This window comes from Cyanistes caeruleus, chromosome 1 (assembly GCF_971803275.1).
Source record: "Cyanistes caeruleus chromosome 1, bCyaCae1.hap1.1, whole genome shotgun sequence".
In the NCBI taxonomy this organism is placed as follows: Eukaryota; Metazoa; Chordata; class Aves; order Passeriformes; family Paridae; genus Cyanistes; species Cyanistes caeruleus.
In genome coordinates, this window is record NC_141701.1 from 76,537,943 (window position 1) to 76,559,342 (window position 21,400).

Consider the following 21,400-nt stretch of genomic DNA (forward strand, 5'->3'; position numbering starts at 1 on the left):
TCTGTGCTTCATTCCAGAATTTCTGGGTCTGTTGTTGGCAATCTAGATAAATTCCTTAAAAAGTAAAAAAAACTTGTAACAGTGAGGGAAAAGGAACTGGGTTTTTTTTGAATTATATGCTAATTTGCTGTCTTAATATTTTACATTAATAACCAGCTTTAAGAGGAGAAATTAAAGCATCAGTTCAAGATTTTTGTTTCTGTGATATTATACAGAACTCTGAATGTTCATTTTATCTTTTTCCCCTCTTAATAGTTTTCATTCAAAAACACACATACAGACGTGTGATCTAATGACTTGGATTCTGCTTATTATAATTAAATGTCATCTGGGACAAACAGTCCCTTATGAGTCCTCCCTGTTGCAGCCTGGAGGGGTCCAGTTAATCCTGTGTGTGTTTATCTCTCCGTGGCTCACCTTAAATCAGTTTTAAGCAGAAAATCTCTGTCTGAATATGTAAAATGCTTGTGTGGCTACATACGGTTAGAGTTTTCAAAAGATTTGAAAAGACTTGAAGATTTGGGATTATGTAAATATAATCCAAGAGGTGAATATGTCTTTTCTTAGCTCACCTGATCACATCAGAGGGCACAGTTCAGAAAATTTACATCAAGGGGCCTTGAAAGGTAAACCACCTAAATCACCCAAGTATTTGCATAAATTATAAATGAAGTGTGAGTTTAGTTATTGAGGAAATGGAGATGAAGCAGAGGTAAAAATTAGAATGTGTTCTACTAAATGGAAGAAACTATTTTTAGAGTATGAAAATCTTAACAACATAATACAAAGGAACACTAAATGAAAACCTGAAGTTTAACATTAGGCTTTCTTAAAATAACAGCAGTGAAGAGAAACCTGGTTGCTTTGGTCCTCAGCTCCCCAGAAGACTAAAGTCTTGTTCAGCTAGATATTATCAGTATAAATGCAAAAATAAATATCAGTAATGTTTGACCCTTTAAAATCAATATTAGATATTACAATCATGGTCAGCACAGTTTTGCAAACTATTTAGTTTTGTTCTCTGTGAAAAAAATAGAATTGCCTCACCAAAATAACTTCCATGCTATTATATAAAAACATTTTAATTGTTTGATATTACCATTAAAAAAGACAGACTAGTTCTGTGTTCATGCGCATGCTTGTGTGCATGGGTGCAGTGCTGTGCAGCAGCAATCTGTACTCACAATACCTTTCTGAGGCAAGGTGGATGCCTTATTCCTATCAATGACTGCAGGGGGCTTCAGAGGGCCATTTGGGTAAAAAAGATGTGCAGCAGCTGTTCCTACAGCATCTTGTGTGAGCTACATTGACCATTCAATTTATTACATAAAATGCCCTTAACTGACTGCTTATAGTGGCATTCAATAAATAACCCACATTTTTCTTCGGTTTGGTAAATTGTGTCATCAGCTATTTGGAAAAGCATGATCTTTTGGAAGTTATTTTGTGAGACTATTTTTGTGTATTCTAATGAATTCTGTGAGAATTCTTCACTGAGATTTCTGAGAACATGGTCTTCTCACAATAAATTTATTGGAGGTTCTTTCAAATATTAAAATAGTAAGAGTAACATGCGTAAAATGATTAATAGAGTGAAATCAGTTGGATTGTTGATGATGAAGAGAAACAAAAAATATATTTCTTTGATTTGTTGTAGTGTAAATCAGATTTCTAACACTACTTTAGCAAGCTTTGCTATTTTTCGTATCTAATACAATATTACCTTTTTGAAAAAAAAGATATGATATTCAACATGCAGAAAATATTGTAAAGTCTTTACAGATGTAAATTTTGACCACAATTATGTGATAATATTTTGATACTATATGAAAAATGTGCACTTACTTCCTCATCAGCCTAAGTTAAACAGGTCTTTGCACAACTTCTTTCCTGTAGGTGGATAAGAAAAGTGATTGTGAATGAAAATCTGAAAAAAATCTAAAACATACAGCAGTCAAAGATCAAGGAGAATCAACTTCAAAATGGAAACACAATCTAGGACACAAACCAGTAATATTTTATGTTTTATACTTCTTCATTTGGAATCACTAATACTTTTATTACATGATTACATCATTTATCCTCTTAGTTTTATTCAGTACCACATCTCTTATACACTCCATGTAAAACAGAATGTAAAGTCTGCTTTTCATTGCACACTTCTATATTAATGGTAGTTAACACAGAACTCCTGGGTTACAGTATATAGTGAAATTAATCTTATTATACTATATTAACCTAATTATAATGTATTGATTTAATGCTTTATCCATACTTATGTATTTATTTCATTTCAATGACTTTAAGAAAATACTGGAGTTGATAAGATAGGAGAGAGGAGATATCGCGCAATACTTTCCTTATTAGTGTAAACTCTAATTCTTTAAGGCACTGACAGACTGTAGTTTTTAGGCTGAAATATTTTATGCTCGCTTCCTGTTTCATGGCTCATGTGTTTTCAGTTGGTTTTTAAGGAAACAAGACCTGTTCAATCATGCAATCATATTAGCCCCCACTTGTTTTATCTCCAAGGGCCAGTTTCAAAGACACCAAATTATCACAAACTTTGTAAAAACCATCAGCTATGTAAGGGAGAAAAATTCAGCTGCTGTCTCAGCTAAGGGGTAGCAGAGGAACTGAACAGACTTTTAGCTCTGTTAGCTGCAAGCCAGCTTGCACACAGATATAGAGCAGCCACAGTACTTGCTGTGCTTTTACCAGTCAGCGTGCTAAAAAGGCAGGCAAAGGACCCAGCAGGTGCCTGGGATAAAGGATGTGCCTCATGGCATTTTGATAAAAACCCATCCCAACTGTGCCGTATTATTCTCATACTAGTGCAATTTTCATATGCACATATAAAAGCTGCTCTGACCATAATTAGAGCTGCACATTTAACCAGGATGAAATCCTTATCTTGTTATGAATCCATTAATTCTTTGTTGACAAGAAAAGAGCTGGTTTTGAAGATTCTGACTCTGCTCATAATCACTGTCAGATGTGATGCCTTTATTGCCCTAATGGCCTTATGTGCCCCCTGCCCTGTCCAAGGATGGCCCTTTGAACTCAGACCAAGATATTTGGGCCTAATATGAGCTTTCTTTGGACTCGGGTCTGCCACATGGCCTGGGTTGCCTAGACAGACTTCAAATCTATGTAGTATACCAGTTTCAACATGTGGTATGACTAGAGCTTTGGTTGTTTCCTTTTATCCTGGAAATTGTAAGCAAAGTGGAGAGACATGAATTCAAGTTCTAGATATGGTCAGTAAAATTACATTCTTTCAAAGCACTTGCCTATTTTTCCATGCCAGTCTGGACTCAGATCTGAATAGGCAGGCATAAAATTCTGCATTTCAAGCCAATTTTCATTACAATGAGCAGGATTCTTCAGCAGAGATTCACAGATACTGCCTCTGGTTTGTAGAGAACTGTGCTAATCAAGATTCAAAACCCACCTCTTGCAGCTGAAACAGAGACTTCTGAATCCAGAGCATTGCAGGTTAGCTGGCTTATTGTACACCTTCCTATGAAGTGTGGCAGAATAGGCTGTTTGAAACTAGAGGAGTCCCCCAAGCCATTCCATGGAATAGCTCTTAGCTCCTTTCTTGCTGACACAACTACAAGTTCACTATAAATTGTTTCTGAACTACTTTATCAATGGGTTGTGTGAGTGGAAGTTAGGGGGATATAAAGCTATCACTTGGCTTTGTACCACTGTGTTAGATTAATGCTTTTAAAAAACTTATATGGCTCTCTGGACCTTGAACCTATTTGGAGAGTAGCCCTGTCTCTTGAATGTACTTGGATCTTTGTTACAGCCTTGTCTCCAGCTCTGATTCCTCAGTGAACCTTGGTGGCTTTTCTCCAGCCCTGTCTTTGTCCATGTCTACTGCTATTCCTGTCAGGACTCTGTTGCCCCTGAGACTGCTGGAGCGCTCCTTTGTCATGTCTAGGGGTGCAGATATACCTTGTTTACTGTGACCTGGTGTGGGATTGTGTCCTGTTGGTGAGATCCCTATCACCAAGTGCTTCCCCTGGCTCCTGAGTCACCCTATCTCTTCCAATGATTGTGTCTTCATTAGTCTCTGGTACTTGGGTATGAAAATGTGGTGAAGATTTTCTCCTTTAGTTTGCTTACCACTAAGGCTGGAAATCTCCTGACATAAAATGACTTTGAAAAAAAAGTTAAGCATAAAGGAATAGTAGAATGAAGTTGTTTATGGAATCCTTATTTGCCAAACTCTTGTGAGATTTCTGTCTATGTCTGTTGCTATAATTACTGTATTTTGCTCAGGGCACTGTAACGTGTATTCAGCAAATCAGCAGGCACATTTTGTTGTTTGCTGTATAGCTCAGACCTTATTTCAGTCACAGTATTTGAACACAGAAATATATGAGACAATTTTGCACATACTTTTCTTGCTAATCACTGTTACACTGCATAGGCACAGAAATTATTATAGTAGTTTTAGCTTGAGTGTGATTCTTTTACTAACTATTTTTCTTGCATAGTAACTGTCCAAATGCAGTTATTGGGCAGAGGTTAAGCAAATTTATTTTTCTTTTAGTGGAAAATGAGCCATTTATGCCTACTTGAACAGAAAAAGTCAGGTTCATGGACATTTTAGATAGCATTGACATGCTGCAAGCTGTTGGCTTGCCTCTTCCTAAATGTCTTCATGGTGCTTCCAGACCATGAATTTATCCACTTCTAAAGCACTTGGCTTTTTATCCCACTCCTTGCCTTTAAAGTCTGTCTTCCACTAACATCATATATACAGAGTCAGTATTTATAGTTTCAGCAAACTGAAACTCAGTGCCAGGGGGTTCCAAGTAGGGCCTTTATTGACCACTTATGAAAAGTTTTGTTAATACTCATAACCAAAACCCTGTCACCAGACCTCAGACAGAGCTAAAAGCAATTTGCTCATGAGTTCTTCTGTAGTGTTGTCTTTTTCCTTTTATTCACGTTTCCAGCACTTGTAACAAGGAAGCTGTCTTTTCTAGGAAGGTTTGTATTATGCAATGCATACTTATTAATTTCTGAGGTAAATCTACACAAGTTTGGCTCAGAAAAAGAACAGAAGATATTCCAGAGGGACTTGGCCCTCTGTGGTACTTCAGTAGGTTTGCTTTCTAAGTGAAGCCATGTCTGCAGGTAAACATAATAGTTTTATAATAGGTCATCTGCAGTTTTGTGTGTTTTAAAATTATATGCAATAAGAAGGAAAGAAAAGGTAATACATCAGCATTGGCAGCTGTGCTAGAGAACAAAAAAATATTTGTAGAAAGACTTTCTTCAATAATAATTTCCAGTGACTTGCATGCAGTGTTTTCACTAATAGAAATTCTTACACATTAGTTGTTGCTGCTATGTGAGCCTGAATCTACAGATACTTAGCAGTGGCAGTAAGGGTTTACTGTGGAATTCTTGTGACAGTTTGACACTTATGACTAAATATGCCTAGCAATAATGAGACATGGTTTGTTAGTGCCTGCGTAAGTTAGAATAAGTTTAAGGATGACCTTCTATCATAGCTATTTTGGAAGAGTTATCTCTGTGCTTGAGCTTAGCTCACCCCAATAAATGTGAGCTAGCGAGGAAACTCCAGCATTTGTGAGATGGTCATGAGACCGTGAAACCAGACTGACAAGTTACCACCCCTGGTGGGTTGGTTCTTCATGCACCCATCCCATGAAATGAAGTTTCTCAAGAGAAATGTCTCAGTTTGTGACACTGCCTCATTTTACAAAACCCTTGCAAAAAGGGCAGAATGGAGAAACCTAGTGGCCATAGGGTGACTACATCAGTGGACATGAGAAGGATTGTTAAAGTAATTTATCTGTAAAGCCTTTGACATGAACCTCCAGAATAACCTTTTCTCTAAGTTGGAGATGAATTTGATGGGTGGACTGTTTGATAGATATGGAATTGGTTGGATGGTCGCATCCAGAGGATGGAAGTCAATGGTTCAAAGTCTCAGTGGACATCAGTGACAAGTGCTGTCCCTCAGGGTTCTGTATTGGATTATTTAATATCATCATTAATGACACAGACAATGACAAAGTGATCAGGCACAGCCTCAGCAAGTTTGGAGATGACATCAAGCTGAGTGATTCATTTAATGCACCTGAGGCACGCAGGGGGAGGTGGACAAGTCCAAGAAGTGGGCCCATGGGAATTCCATGAAGTTTAACAAGACCAAGTACATGGGGCTGCACCTGGGTTAGGGCAGCCTCCAATGTCAACTCAAGCTGGGGGATGAGCAAATCAAGACAGCCCTGATGAGAAGGGTTTGGGAATGCTGGTGGATGAGATAACCCAGCCATGTGCACTCACAGCCCAGAAAGCCAGGAAGATCCTGTCCTGGGCTGCATCCAAAGGAGAGTGACCAGCAGGGTGAGGAAGGGGATTGTGCCCCTCTGCACTGTTGAGAGCCCACCTGTCGTGCTGTATCCAGCTCTGGGAGCTCCAGCACAGGATCTATTGGGACAAGTCCACAGGAGGCCACCAAGATCGTTAGACAGATGGAAAATCCCTCCTGTAAGGAAAAGCTAAGAGAATTGGGATGGTTTAGCCTGGAAAAGAGAAGGTTTGTGGGTGGCGTAATTATGGCCTTCCAGTACCTGAGGGGAACCTACAAAAAAAGATGGATAGATATTTTATAAGGTTGTGTAGTGAAAGGACAAAGGGGAATGGTTTCAAGCTGAAAGACAGTCAGTTTATATTAGAAGGAAAAAAAAATTCTTTACTGTGAGGATGGTGAGGTACTGGGACAGACTGATCAGTTAAGTTGTGGATATTCCATCCCTGGGAGTATTCAAGGTCAGGTTGGATAGAGTTTTGACCAATATAGTCTAGTGGAAGGTGTCCCTGTCCATGGCAAGGGGATTGGAAATAGGTGGTATTTAAGGCCCCTTCTAATCCAAGCCATTATATGATTCCTACTTTAGTAATTTTACTTGCTGATGCAATGGAAGGCAGTGTGTAGTGGTGAGTTTAGATAGGTACTCTTGCATGTCCAGCAACTGTGAAGAGAGCTGTGCTAATAGATGCAGCTTTTTAGTTTTTTAACAAATCTATATGCAATTTTATGTTTTCTTTACCTGTTTGTATTTTCTGTACCTGTTATGTATTGATGCTTGGGTGGTTTAGAAAAGATCTGAAATTGTGCATGGGTGTTTTTGTACTGAATAATCAGTCTAAAGAAAATGTTTTTGCAAGAGACTTTTTCTCATCTTGACTTAGTTGTAATTCAGTAGATGATTCAGGTGCTAGTCTTAATCCAAATAATATTTATTGCTCCATTCTGCAGTAACTGGTAAATTCTCATTTGAACAGTGTTTATTTTATAACATAAGACAAATCTTGACCTGCTGGTTTGTTCTTATTGAAGTATCAGGAATTCAAATCACATATATAAACTAAATGGCAAAGAACACAGTAAGTTCAAATTCTGACCTCATTCTGGTAGGTTACAATGACTGTTCAGAGGTGGAAGTAAACACATAAATTAAAACAATTTCCTAACTGCTTTTCATTTTCAGTAGGTCAGGACATAGAATATATACAACATTACTGATTTATAGCACTATATCTATTGTTGTCTAAAGAAGCAAATGAACATCTGTACTCCAAGTTTCTTGGGACACTAATCCATTATAAAATGAGAAACTTGACAGAATGTTTGCCCAAAGTGTAAATGTATGCGTGAGTAGCATGTAAGTGATGAAAAAAGCAACTAAATTATCAAATAAAGATTAAAAAAATAAAATAGCATGTAGAGATATGAAATATATTTAATATTCCTAGGGAAAAAAAGAATTTTTCTTAAACAAATACTTAGGTTAGGTAAGTTTTATTTTGGAATTCCATTTTCATCCATGTGGCAGGATGCTGTAACAGCTAAGGTCACTACTTAATGTAAACACAAACTTACACCTCCTTTTCTCTGCCACAACAACCATTAATAGGTTTAGAGAAATAAATCCAGTGGCTATCTACATCTGGACTAGATTTCTACTACCTCAGTTACCATTTCCTACCAATTAAAACTGACTGGATGTGTTTCTTCCTTGTTTCACTTTGTCAGTGAATTGCACTGAATATTGTACCTGTTGTAAGAGAGAACATTGTTTCAGGTACAACATATGTGGGAAGTCCCCGAATCAAACCTTTTATTTACTGAAGAGGTGCTCGTCTATTGGTAGGTACATGGACTCCTGATTTATTACATGTTACTTCAGATCAATCATGTAAATATCTATTAGCCAGAGAACCAGCAGAAGAGACACTTCCATGTAGCAACAGCCCTGTGGGAGAGGTGAGCAGCTGTTTCAAGCTGCAATTTGAGTATTCTGATGTGGAATGACTAAGTTGCTCAACTGGAACAACTTTCTACCAGTAGCATTCCTAACACTATTAACCTGAGTTACAGGCATGCTCCTAATGAAAGAGAGAAAACTGCTTTGTTCAAAAATAGAGTAATAACTGCTGATCTTTCTCCATTTTCTCACTACACATGCTTTCATGTAGCCAGCACTTCACAATCTTTCACAAAATATGATAATGAAGAAGACAACAGATATGGACTTCTTGTTTTTCTGGAGAATTCTTAGAAAAGAAAACAAAACCAAAAAAAAAAATCCAATAATAGCAACAAACCCAACCAAAAAAAAAATCCATTCAAATTTTTCCCTGAAAAACCCTGTCATTTTGCCAGATGTTAGCCTTTGGAGATTTTTTTTGTGCTGGCTAAAAATGCCTGAATTTCATTTTTGTGTGTTGGAGGACATTTTTGCATCGCAGTTATAATAGCAGAAGTAGGTCAGGGAGCAGATGCTCTAGCTGTTCAGACCAGACCACTGTCATGGTGCCTTAGACAGTTCAAATGTCTAAGATCCTGTCCACAAATGTGATGCTTTAAATGCTTCCTAGCATGTTCAATTCCATAAGCTGGCAAAACAAAATCTCAATAAAGACTTTTATGTCTCTAATTTTTGACAGAAGATGTTTTTTCTTCAGTCTTTCTAAATTTCTTTATTTGGATAAGTGTATTAAAGATACATTTTGTAATTTTAGAGTTTTGATCAGTCCTTTTGATACATCTAATTTAGGAGCTTTTCTAAGTAAACTTGAAAATTTACAAATAATCTTAAACATTTTTTTTTTCACATAATGAATTTGGTGTTTGGCTAGTACTGAAATTTATAATTTTTAGGAGAGTAAAAGCCTTTTGTTAATTCATAGCTTCTGGTTCTCTTAACATTTCAAACAATGGCATCATTTTTGATAATGACTTGGTCAGTCAAGTATGTTCCATTTCAATTTTGAAATGAGAAATTATGAAACTCACTGTCAAGGAAATTATGTTGGAAAGAATTAAGGTAGAGGTAATTATAGCATGAGTTTGACTATCCAAGCAATTATTAACTAACTACATCAACTTTAGGGAAAATTATGCATTTTTTTCATAATCCAGAAATGAATTTTCTATACATTGTGTATGCTCTGTCTATGATGTGGATTACTATTCACGAATCTTCATGCAAATAATCAGTTATTGTATCATGCTCAAACACTATTTCTTCCTGCAATACCTGTTTTCTTTCAGTCTCTGACATTAATATTCCTATTCTTCATTTGCATAAGAGGTTACTTGTTGGCAGCAACCAAAAAAAAGGAGATTTTTTATGGCATGAAAAGACATGTGAAGGTAAAGTCTTGTAAGAGCTAGGTAAACTTTTTTTGTTTGTTTGTTTTTTTTCAGTCCAGCCTTTAGGCAACATAAGTGGGGTGGGTTATAGCAATGGTGATACATAGCATTGAAGTTCTGTGTTGATGACTTCAACCTCCTAGTTTTAGGTACTGTTAAGAAAATTGTAAACCAGCAAAGAATCTGCTTTGGTTTTAACATGTGTTCTCCCTCCTGCCCCCCACCTTGTCTGTGAAATACCAGTTGAAATGTATCTGTCTTGTTTTTTTTTTTAAATAAAACCTAAATAAAAACTGATTGTATTTGTGATTTAATGAATCTCTGGAAAGAAGCAACACAGTCATATGAAATTAAAATGCTCACACCGTTTAAAAAAGTCAAGAGATTTAGTAATAAACATTTTCAAATTTAAAAGATCAATTAGGTCAGTAGAAAACAGACACTGGGATACGACATATCAGAGAAGCCCAGACAGTCACCCTTAAACTCTCCAAATCTAACTAGACAAAAAGCATGCACTGTGGTTAATCAAGCAGTCTATTATGTTCACCTACCATACATATGATTTCTTAGAAATGTAAACTGAATGTGAATGAATGTGAATGAAGATGTGATTTGGGAAATTTGCTTTTCAGACAGAAACTGTCTGTGATTAATATTTTGACTGCACTAATTGAAGTTTGACTGGACATCTGATTTATATGTAATTCAGTTCCAAGCCTGTTGAAAGATGGAATACTGAACATATAGATTTGTCATGTGGGTCACCACTTGTAAAATCCATTGCCCTGGCAGATTTATCTTGTGCTAGCTGCAAGAATTTTTGTTAGCAAAAACATGAACTATTATGCATAGCTCTTGCCTGAGGTTTGGAACAAGACCTTGCTGTGAAATGGTAACTGACTTAAAAAGTCTGTATTGTATATAACAATGATTTTGCCTCTCTAGAGATCTGGAAAATATTGACAACAGAGATGAGAAATAATGTGCATGAAGAAGAGGCAAATCAGTTTGTTTTTTTTTTTAGAATTTATAATTCCTCTTTTGAGCAGAGGAACATTACTCACTTCAAAATATTTGTACCTTTTTTAAACTCAGCAGATGATTGATTTAGATGGGTATGCTGTAATGATGTGACTAAATGCTACCAGGAGTACAAAATAAAGTCTGGAGTTATTGGTAAAAGAGGAATTTGATAGAGGCAGATCACTGAGATACCATGGTTGATTAAGTAAATTAATTAAATTTATTGAAGTAAGTACAGTCCTGCTGGCATGTTAAATGGTTTCTTCTTGGTGAGTGTGTGAAATCTGCTGGAAATTAACAATTGATTTCTATTCATAATTTTTTTCCTTAGATCAGCCTTCAAAAATAAATGTTATTGCGCCCTGTGATTTAGACTACATTTATATGTTGACTTTCATTTCAAATTGTGCTGTTAATATCTGTGAAAACTTAAAGCTACAATTAAGCACTATGTATCATTTAGCTAAAATTCAAATTTGCAAGCCATGCATGGTTTTGACTGATTGGAAGAAGAAGTCATCTGTCTAGCACAAAGGATGATATGAACTTCATCATTCATTTGCTATCCAGGAATGTAAAGAATTTCATGTACACAAATCTACCAATTCACAGAAAGCTTCAAAAAAAATTTTATACATGAAAAAAATCCTTCATGGAAATTGTCTATCCTTTGTTGAGGCTGATATTATTTAAGGGGACTGTGGAATGGGAACAGGCTGACAAACTTCACTGTTTGTCACAGCTGACCCAGAATCCACAGTCCAGGAAGGTTTCCTAACAGTTTGACCATCTTTCGTCTTTTCAGACAGTCCATCAGACTGCTTTTGGCTTCTAGATCCTTTGCCAAGTTATCTTTCTGAGAACCAGGATATGTCACATGGTTGATATTTAGGTTTATTTATAATTAAAAAATTTGAAATATGAAAATCTTATTTTGGTGCTTGTCTTGTTCCAATTTCAGTTGCTTTGTAAATATTAAAATTCTTAAATAAAATATTGGTAGGGATGTATTACTCACTTCTACTGTGAACTAGCTTGCTTATGTCAATGATTATAGCATTTTTATCCAAGAACAAAAACATGTATCTATCTCAGCTAATGTGCTGTAGGAGGTAAAATTCTTGGAATGGAAGGGTAACATGGTATTTCACACATGCATCTTGTGGCAAAGATTACACAGGATGAAAATATTCTCCTGACATAGAAAGAAAGCTCTAGACTATCTGCTTGCACTGGAATATTGTCCTTCACTATGTAACATTTGCAAACTATCACCTTTTCTTTTTGTAAAAAGCTCTGAAAATCTTCCAGGTCTAATTCAAAAAAAACACAGAAGCTTAGTTGCGGGTCATAAAGATATTGATTTTTTTTTTTTTTTTTTTAATTATTATTATTTTTTTTACTTTCAGTTCTCTTTGGATGCTTACCAGGAAGCTGGGCACTGGACCTATCAAGCTGAGGAATGTTTTTTCTCCCCTAGGGAACTTCCACTTCAAAACACAACAAACAGGGGCAAACAAGGGGTCATAAATGGAAAAAAGAAGACAGGAGCTTGTTGACAGTATCATGTGGTTATTCAGTAAGCTATGGCCATATCTTAGTTGCTTTTATTTTACTTTGGTAGTTAGAGGTTTTTGAGGAGTTAGAAAGCATGAACTTTATATGAACTATGGTTTTCTGGGTGCCTGATGGCTGAGCTGCAGGGCTCTCAAGCTGCATGTAATTGAAAAGACAACATATATTGGTGTGTCAGGAAACATCACTTAAATCTTTTTATGCTGCACTTCTATTTTATCAAAACTTAACAACTGACACTCCCTCAGGTCTAGAATAGCCATTATGAATGGACTCCTACAAACAAGTGAACAAATACTGACTTTTAAAAAAATTATCCTCTGGAAAACAGATTTTGGTAAAATCAGTGGAAAAGTAAAACATTAAGAGATTTCTTATGGTTAGCACAGCATGTTTTCAATACTTCAGGTGAGGGGTGAGGACTGGGGTAAAAGACACTCCTCTTCTTTAGTCATGCTTTAATCACCATAGCTACATGAATCAAGAAGAACAACATGCTTGAATTTCTAAGTGAATTTTGACCTGAAAAACATTTCCTGACAGATAGTGATTAACAGGACTCACAAAATGGAGAAATGTTCTTCTAAGGTCCAAAAGGTGAAATAGTAACTTCTGCCTCCATGTTTTTTTTTAATACAGTAGATATTTAACTCTGTGTTTCAGAATTAAGCAGATGTGAAGTAGCTGCTTCAGTAGATTTCACAAAGATTTAAGACAACACAGATCTATGAGTGGTCTGAAAATTGCAGGATTAGCAGGCTGTTAAAGGATTTAACTCTTTCTAAGGTTGGTTAATTTCAAATGCTAACAGTTTTTCCCAAGGATGTGTTAAACATTTTTGCAGTCAGGAGATAAATGATATTGAGGCTGTTTTCTTACTGACAGTTCCTCAGTAAAATATTGAAAAAAAAAAAAAAGAGAAAACACAAAAAAAACAAAGGGCTAAACACTATTTTTTCTTGGGGAGGTACAGCTCAGTTTCTCACAAGAACAAAATTGAATTTACCTTGGTTTAGCCAGCTGATTTTTCTGGACAGGTTTCTGGAATGTAAGGCAGGGTCTTAAACATGGTAGGTTTGATTGGCTTGTGCAAAAAGAAGTTTGTAATTAAATACTTTGTCCTTGCATCTTTTACAAAGGATTTTCCAGGAAATGACAAAACAGTATTCTATTGGTGATTGCTCCTTTACGGACAGTCTTTTTAAAAAAAAATGAAAAAATCCTATCCCAGAATGATTCAGGGATTTCAATTTTGAAATAAAGAGGTGTTGAAACTTCATAAATGAAAATCTTCTAACAATTAATTGAAGCTTAACTTCCTACTGAGGTACCATGCATTGTCCTGGTACCTCAATGATATTTGTAGAGAGCCATCTGGAGCTCATTAACAGGAATTAGAAATACTGTGAAGAAGGAGCATTAAAGAAATATCTGCCACTAAACAACTTGTGAGCAGCGGATGATACCATAAAATACTACCTCTCTGCCTTGCCTAGCACTTTCTTTTCTGGATTGAGCAACAATCAAAAAGAAGTGACTGTAAAAGGGATATATCTGATGAATGTTTTCAGAATTACATCAGTATCTTGCCTGAAAGTGACTTCTTTCTGGGTGATGTATACTCTCTGACTTTTTCAAATCAAGCACTAAAGCCTTAAATCTTCAGTTCTTCTGTCTTCTGTATTTTTCTTTTTCTTTTGCATGTGCAGAAGTCATTAATAACCCCCATGATCCTAACTTGCCTCTATATTTTTATTACTTATTTGTTTTGCTAAACTATGGTATGTGCAATAGCGAATTTGTTCAACCTTTCCAAACTCTGAGAAACCCCACAGTTGAATAGTGGGGAATACTTTTTTTTTTATCTTTGTGGAAAAGAGTGGTTTAGAAATGGCTTCATCAGCTGTATCCATTTCATACAGAACTGCAAAAGCTGGTTGTCAGCAGGGAACAAAACCAGACCATACAAGTTTTTAGTTACCTTAACTCATAAGCACTGCAAGGAGTCAGATCTCATGGTATTACTTGAGGTCTGTACGGAAACAATGAGAAAATGGTTGCCATAAATTAAAAATAATAATAAGAAAAACAGAACTCTGCAAGTAAGCAGTAACTAACTCTGCAAACCTGTTTAGCTGCATAAACAACTCTCTGCTTTATAAGTAATTTTTGGTTGTAAATAATAAATGAGTGATATACTTCACGTATAAGAGTTTTCTTTATACTCTATAGTACTAAGACTGTTTTTTGCTTATTAAATTTTGAGAAAGTAACACTGGAATTCAAAATGTTTTCAAAAGAGCACTGGAGGAGATTTCAAGAGTCTATTTATGAGCCTGAAACTGCAGCATTTCCAGGTAAAATAAACTCAGATTTTTTTTATTTTTTGAAATGCCAGATACTTTTCTAATGCTGTAGAAATATGATCCACATTGTGGTTTTCCAGAATGTCTAGAACTATCTGGTGACTTATTTAATTTTTAGCTTTGCAATGAAACTTAACACTGATAGGCTTTGCTGTAATACTGGGATGCTATTATTGTTACAGAGGATGCAATGACCTTAAATTTAGGAAAATTTTGAAGGTGAAGGGAAAATAAGATCCAGCTTTACAGGTTTACTGAGTGTAGGTCATGCCAATATAAGTGGTAGAGGGAGTAGGAAATAAAGCAAGTACTCTGATCAACTGATGTAACTGTCTCGGTTTGGAAGACAGGTGTCTGCTAGGGAGGGCAGGAGCCTCCCTTGGAATGAAAAATGTAGACACCCCCCCCCCCCCCCCCCCCGAATTTTTATAATTTGAAATCAAGGGGCTCTCAGGCAGAGATCTGGGGATAGGAATAACAGCTCTTTACTAAGATTTATAACAAGGCAAACAAACAAACAATAACTACAGCATTAGCAAGAAAACAGAACCAGGGACCTCGTGACAGCTTTCTCGGCTGAGACGGGAAGGGATGGAGGAGAGGCTTTGCTTCACAAACCCCTTGGGCAGTCCCGGTGCTCCTGCAGGGCTCTGAGGAACACCCAGCTGGAACAGCAGGGACGAGCTGAGAAAATAAGGTATGAGGCCCACAGATGAAGAAAAAGAAGAAGCAGCAGCAGCTCCATCTGGGTGATGGCGAATGTTCTTCTCCAATCAACCTCAGCTCCGAGTTGTGTCCTGCTCTGAAGCTGGAGAAAACCAACCAGCCCCCAGCTGCCCTCACCTCCCTTTTACCTGCCCCGTTTCCCCCGGGCCCAGCCTCACTCTTTCTGCTCTCAAGCACTCAGTAAGTACCAGCAGTCAGATTTCCCCACCACTAAAAGGGAAAAATTCTATAGGTGAGAAGGAACAAAAGGAAGGACACCTAACCCCCAACAGTAATACTTCATGAGATGTCATAAAAAAGGAAAAGGAGTAATATGAAAGGTCACCAACACTTTCTTTTGAAGGAAGTTCATTGGAGTGAAGTTGTTGGCAGATTTTAAATGTTCCCTTCTCATATTCCCTTTGTTGTTTACTTTGCATGTTATGGAATTTGTTAGTGTACAATGTGTCCCAGGTGAACTCCAGGACTGTAACAGAAGTTCAGCGGTGCTTAGTGGTACAAAAGACACAGACACGAATGCAAAACCTAGTTCTGAATTTCTGCTGTCTGGAATTTACACCCAGAAGTTAAAGAAGACAGACCTGAGTGTGATAGGTGAACCCAAGTGATGCAGCAACTAAAGAAAGTAAAATATCAGAAAATGTAGAGGTGCTGCTGCCAATATTCCATCAGTCGTGAAACCTTCTTATCTGGTGTGGCCATCTGAGCTGTAACAACTGCAGTGATGGCTGTGGGCAGAAGTTGAGAGAATGAAAGAGCTCATCTCATAACAAAAAACAGTGTGGCATGGTCAACTGAGGCCAGTGCTTTACTGTCTTTATGGGACAATAAGTCTTCTGAAGAAAAGCAATCCTTGGAAAACTGGAATAAATGGGAGGGGAGGAGGGAGGGGTGGGAAGAGCTATTAGTGATCAATACAATATTTTGTGAAAACAACAATATTATAATTTAATATTAAATATTTAAAATTAAATTTAAATTTTAAAATTTAAATTTAAATTTCAAATTCAATTTAAATTTGAATAGTAAATAAAAATGTTTAGTAACAATATTATAATTTAATAATATAATATTATAATTTCTGAACATATGTGGGACTTTTGTAATAGTTGCAGAGAATTAAAAAAGCAGTTTACAATGTGTCACATATATCTGTGGAATTTAAGGAATCTAATGGCAAGGGACAGCTTTGAAATATTTCTTGATAGTTCAGTAATCCATTGTTTGACTATAAAACATAGATTAGAAATACCTAAACCATTTGACATTAGAAAGGAAAATGTTTATACTTTTTCCCCTTTATGTATCAAGATAGATATGTAGACAAAATTTTTATTAATTTAGCTAAAAGAATACCTAGACACTTGAATTATAAAGAAAAGAAAATGAACTGACCTCTAAAATGCTTTTCTTTTTAATATAGTTATTTTATCTACTTAATCAAGCCACTAAATGAGGAAAGAAAGGTATTGATGCATCCCACAGCAAACCCAGACTCAAGTTAGCTTCTAGTAATCTTTGAGAAGTAGTCAAGGATGCTTTAAAAACTTAGAGCAAAATGCAAAATTATGGCACTGAAGCAATGAATTACTTCTCTGGTCTTTTAACACATAGCTACAGATGCAAATCTTAATAATTTCTCAGATAAATATTGCAGAATACTCAATAATGTAATTGGCAAAAAATATATATTTTTTTTAAGAATCTTATTCATGAGTTAAAATTGTCAATATGAGATTTATCTAGATATCAGGAAATAACTAATCTGTATGTATTGTGGGGTATTTGTTTTGTTTTTTTTTTCCCTATTAGTTCTAATGTTAATGAAGACTGAGTGCTGGGTGGGAAAAGGCCTTTTTTTACTGTTTGTATAAACTGTGGTATTTTCTGACATTTGCAGCAGCTTCATACTGGTAAACTGTCTGAGAAAGATGACTTTTAGTCTTGTCATTTCCAAAGTTCACGCTCAAGTTTATATGGTCAGGGTCTCAGAGACATTCGGGGGAGTAACATCTGAGTTCTAACTCCATACAATATGAATTATCCATGAGGGATAATGTAACTGTTCCTGGAATATGCTTTAACTTGTATATAATGAAAAAAAGCATATTTTGGAAGAATGGACTTGGCTGATTTTAGGAAAAGAAGACAGAAAAGAATGAGAAAAAAAACCAATACAATAAATAAAGATGATCAAGGTGCATTTTCCTTTTCTGTAATGTTCCTCAAAATAACCCTAAACAACAGTCTAACTAATTCCCCTCAAAAAAAAACCCCAATACCCAGAAACACCCCAAACCCCCAAAAGCAAACAGATAAAATTTTGACTTTCACTTTTTCTATTGGTTATATTTCACAATTCATCAAGTAATTAACAGTTTTGATTATAAACCTGCATTTAACTGAAGGCTTTTCAAACAGCTGTTTCATAGAAAAGTTTTCACTCTCAAAAGCAATAATAATTCAATAAAAAAATTTACCACATCCAGCTGAACAGAAAATGGCTATGAGTGGCTGTGCTACTGTACTCTGAGGTATAAACTTTAAATTCAATAAGGAACTATTTTAGCAGTAGCATCCAGCTAGAGGATAGGCATATTTCTTCTTCTTTATGAATTGATATAATATTTTACTCTTTTCTTAGTTTTGGCTAGAACATGTTTGTTTTGGAGATTCGCCTTAATATGAGAAATTGTGCCTCAGATACAATAATTAATCTTCATAGAAGATAATTTTCACTTCAGAATGCAAATGTTAACTCTAAAGCAGGATTCATTAAAAGCTTTGTTAAGTGGATTCATAGTGATACCAGACTTAAAGAGCTCATTACTTGCCAGCAGACTAAAAAAGTTGAAGGAGACTTTGAAGCTGCCCAACTGACTAAATATTCTCTGATAAAGTTATATTACTTTAAGGCTAACAACTTAAATATAATTGTTCTTTTTTTATTCTAATCTCATTTGACTATGAAAAAACTTTGCTATTTAATCTAGAATTATTGTTGCATTCTTGAAATGTTTAAAAATTAGCCTAAACTGTTACTAGTTTGTGTTTCAGCTCCAGTCTCTAAAGTATGGTGCTAAAATTTGCTGTGTTTCAGCTCCAGTCTCTAAAGTATGGTGCTAAAATTTGCTTAGGAGGGTCAGAATAAATTATAATATGAAAAACAACTTTTACTGAGGTTTTTAACTCCCTCTGCAGTAAAAATAAAACCTCAACTAGCATATTACTTGGTGCATCTCCATATTGAGGAGAATATGTGTCTGCAGCAAACAGCAAACTGTAGTAATTAATAAAATATGGATTTTTTATGACTCAGCAAGATTGATGTGTCTTGTAACCAGTGTTGTTTTAATATAGGAGAACACAAAAGATGTACTGATTTCTCTGAAAAGTGCTCAAAGTTCACCCAGTGGTGAACTTGCTGGTTCATTTGTTGTCAAAATAAAAATTTCGTGTGAGAGAGTCTAAACTAATACATCCATTGAAGACTTTCTGTATTACATGGCTATGCTAGCACAGCAGAAAATAAGGCAGTAGCATTGTCTTCAGTGCCTGTCATACTTCGAGAAACTTTGAACCTATTTATTTCAAAACAACAACAATAAATCTAAAAATCTATTAATTTTAAAATAATAGAACACCATGAATTGTTTTTGTCCATAGAGGAAAAAGAAGTACAAGTGTCCTGGTTCTGGACAGTACAGGGCTAATTTTTGCAGTCGGCAGGATGGGCATGGCCAGGACCCAGAGATTATTCTTTACCACCTGACATCATTTTTCAGGGATGGAGAAAGGACTAAACAGGTTTCAAAGGTAATCACATAACTGAAGGCAGATTTCTAGCTGTATAAGATTTTAGATTTATTTGTAATACAAGTTCCCTACTGAACATTCTGAAGATAAAAATTCTAAGCTTCTCTTCCTCATCATCCAGGGAAAAGATTTAACTATCATTTATCAAAGGTATTCTTTTAACTGCTTGATATATATAGACCACTTGATTTAACTATTCTGTTGTACTTCAAGGTATCCTACCTGCCTTTTCATCTTCTCTTTTCACTTAAACAGAACTTTTATTTAATTCATTTACCTTGCTCCATAGGAAAATGAGGGAAGGGGAACTGCCTATACTGAGGAGTAAAAGCACTTATGTGCTATAAATTGTAGGCAGAAAATAAGTCTATCCTGCAAATAATAACATGCTAGGTTTAAGAACAATCAATCTTCTGTTGCAAGGTTTGGGATGTAGTTTGCTTGTCGTTTAACCTTTGATGTTGTCAGAATGAGAACATGCAGCTGTTTAAATCAACAGTTACCATGGCTTTGATAGTCCTTGGTAATGCTTGCACCAAAAGTTTGAGTCAAGCCAAAAGTTTAAGGTTATATTATTTGACTAGGGAGGTTTTTCTGCAGCATCTGTCTACTCTCTACATCAGAAGTGTGTGTAGCTGCATCATGACAAACCAGTACAACACTAAAGTCAAAATTTATGCTGTGATTTCATTTCATTTTCCGTCTAGAGATTGAACACAGAGAATGGTGTACAACATATTTAGACCAAATATCTCACTGTTCAACTGCATTAAAATGAATGGAGATCCACCAGGCATGCTAAGTGATCTTCATGTGTGTTTTTTAGAAAGTCCTTTCTGTCATATTTTCACTGCTTCTTCAGACAGTGGTGGATCACTAAATTATTATAGCATTCCTGAGTCAAGAATTTAATAAAAGTTGGAATGTTTATTTGGCACTTTTATCCCTAGTACCACCTAGTTTTATGTTTGTTTTATGTTAGTATGTTTGTTACCTATATAGCATAACTAAAAATACAAGAATAATTGTAACCTCCAAAAGTATCCCTAATAGCAAAATAATGATGCCAACTGTATGTCTTTGAAATTACTTCAGTATTTTGTGCATTGTCTTGCATGACATAATAACAAGTAGAAACAGAGTATTGTTTGGCTTTTTTTTTTTTTGCCAAAAATTTCAGGAGAAATTAAAGAATATAGCAAAGGAGTTAATTTTTTTCCCTTAAATATCTAGAGAATTACGATTTAGATAAATCTCCTATGGAAATAGTTTTCTGAAGGAAACAATATTGAGTAGACAATACAGGAATACTATAAATTATTGGCTAATGTTTCACTATATTAAAAGACATAAACTTTAAATTATGTCCCAAAGTTCTAGTACCTCTGAGGACCTCTCAGTTCTACATTTAGAATGTATAAGTTTTCTCTAAGAGAATCAGGATTTCTGACATGTTTGATACAAACAAGTACTTGTTTTCCCTGAAAGTAAATGAATTTTGGTACCAGCAGCAATGAATTAAGGGGGGTAGTGAAAGTTTCAATTTCCTGTTCTTTATACTATTTTTAGTAATGCACTGAAGTCCTCCTGTGAAACCCAATCTCTCAAATTGGAATTTAGGTGACATAAAATCTGTCTGAGAAGAGGGTGCCTCAAAATGGCTCTGGTGGTCTTGACAAACACTTGTAAGTGTCAGATAGGTCTTCTGATGTGCTTTCGTTTTCCACATGAATTAGGACTGTGTACTAGTGCTGCTTAACATATCCTGCTCTCTCTAGTCTTCAGTATAGCAATGACAAGGTAAATATAAGTTAATTCAATCGACAGGCAATTAATGGAGAACTGCTGTACTTCCTAGTAGCCTGTATAATGTGTTTTCTGTTAACTTCTGGATGGGGATAAGAGGTGGTTTTTTGAAAAGAGAAAAAGTTCACGCAGTCTTCCTGCTCTAGATATAATCCATTCTGTCACAGAGTTGTTTTTTACTGTGGTTCTCTTGCAATCACTGTTGATTTCTGCTGGAAATTAATTTTTAGATCTCTTCTTGCTTTTGTTGCTCTGTTAATGAAAGTATCTTTTGCTCATATATTGAGACAAAATCCTTCTTGGGTACTCTTTTCCCTTTTCACTTTTTCATAGCATGATTAATTTAGTCAAATGTGAAAGACTGGCTATG

The 21,400-nt window shown here is 35.6% G+C and overlaps 1 long non-coding RNA gene across 2 annotated transcripts in view; it reads right to left on the minus strand.

The window, feature by feature from the left end:
- LOC111925622 (uncharacterized) overlaps positions 1-21,400 on the minus strand; it is a 42,791-nt gene that overhangs the window by 15,612 nt on the left and 5,779 nt on the right. For both annotated transcript variants that reach the window (XR_015289441.1, XR_015289440.1), the window contains exons 3-4: positions 14,298-14,348; positions 1,846-1,890 (exon numbers count right to left, since the gene is read on the minus strand). This is a non-coding gene — a long non-coding RNA (uncharacterized LOC111925622). The remainder of the gene's footprint in view (positions 1-1,845; positions 1,891-14,297; positions 14,349-21,400) is intronic.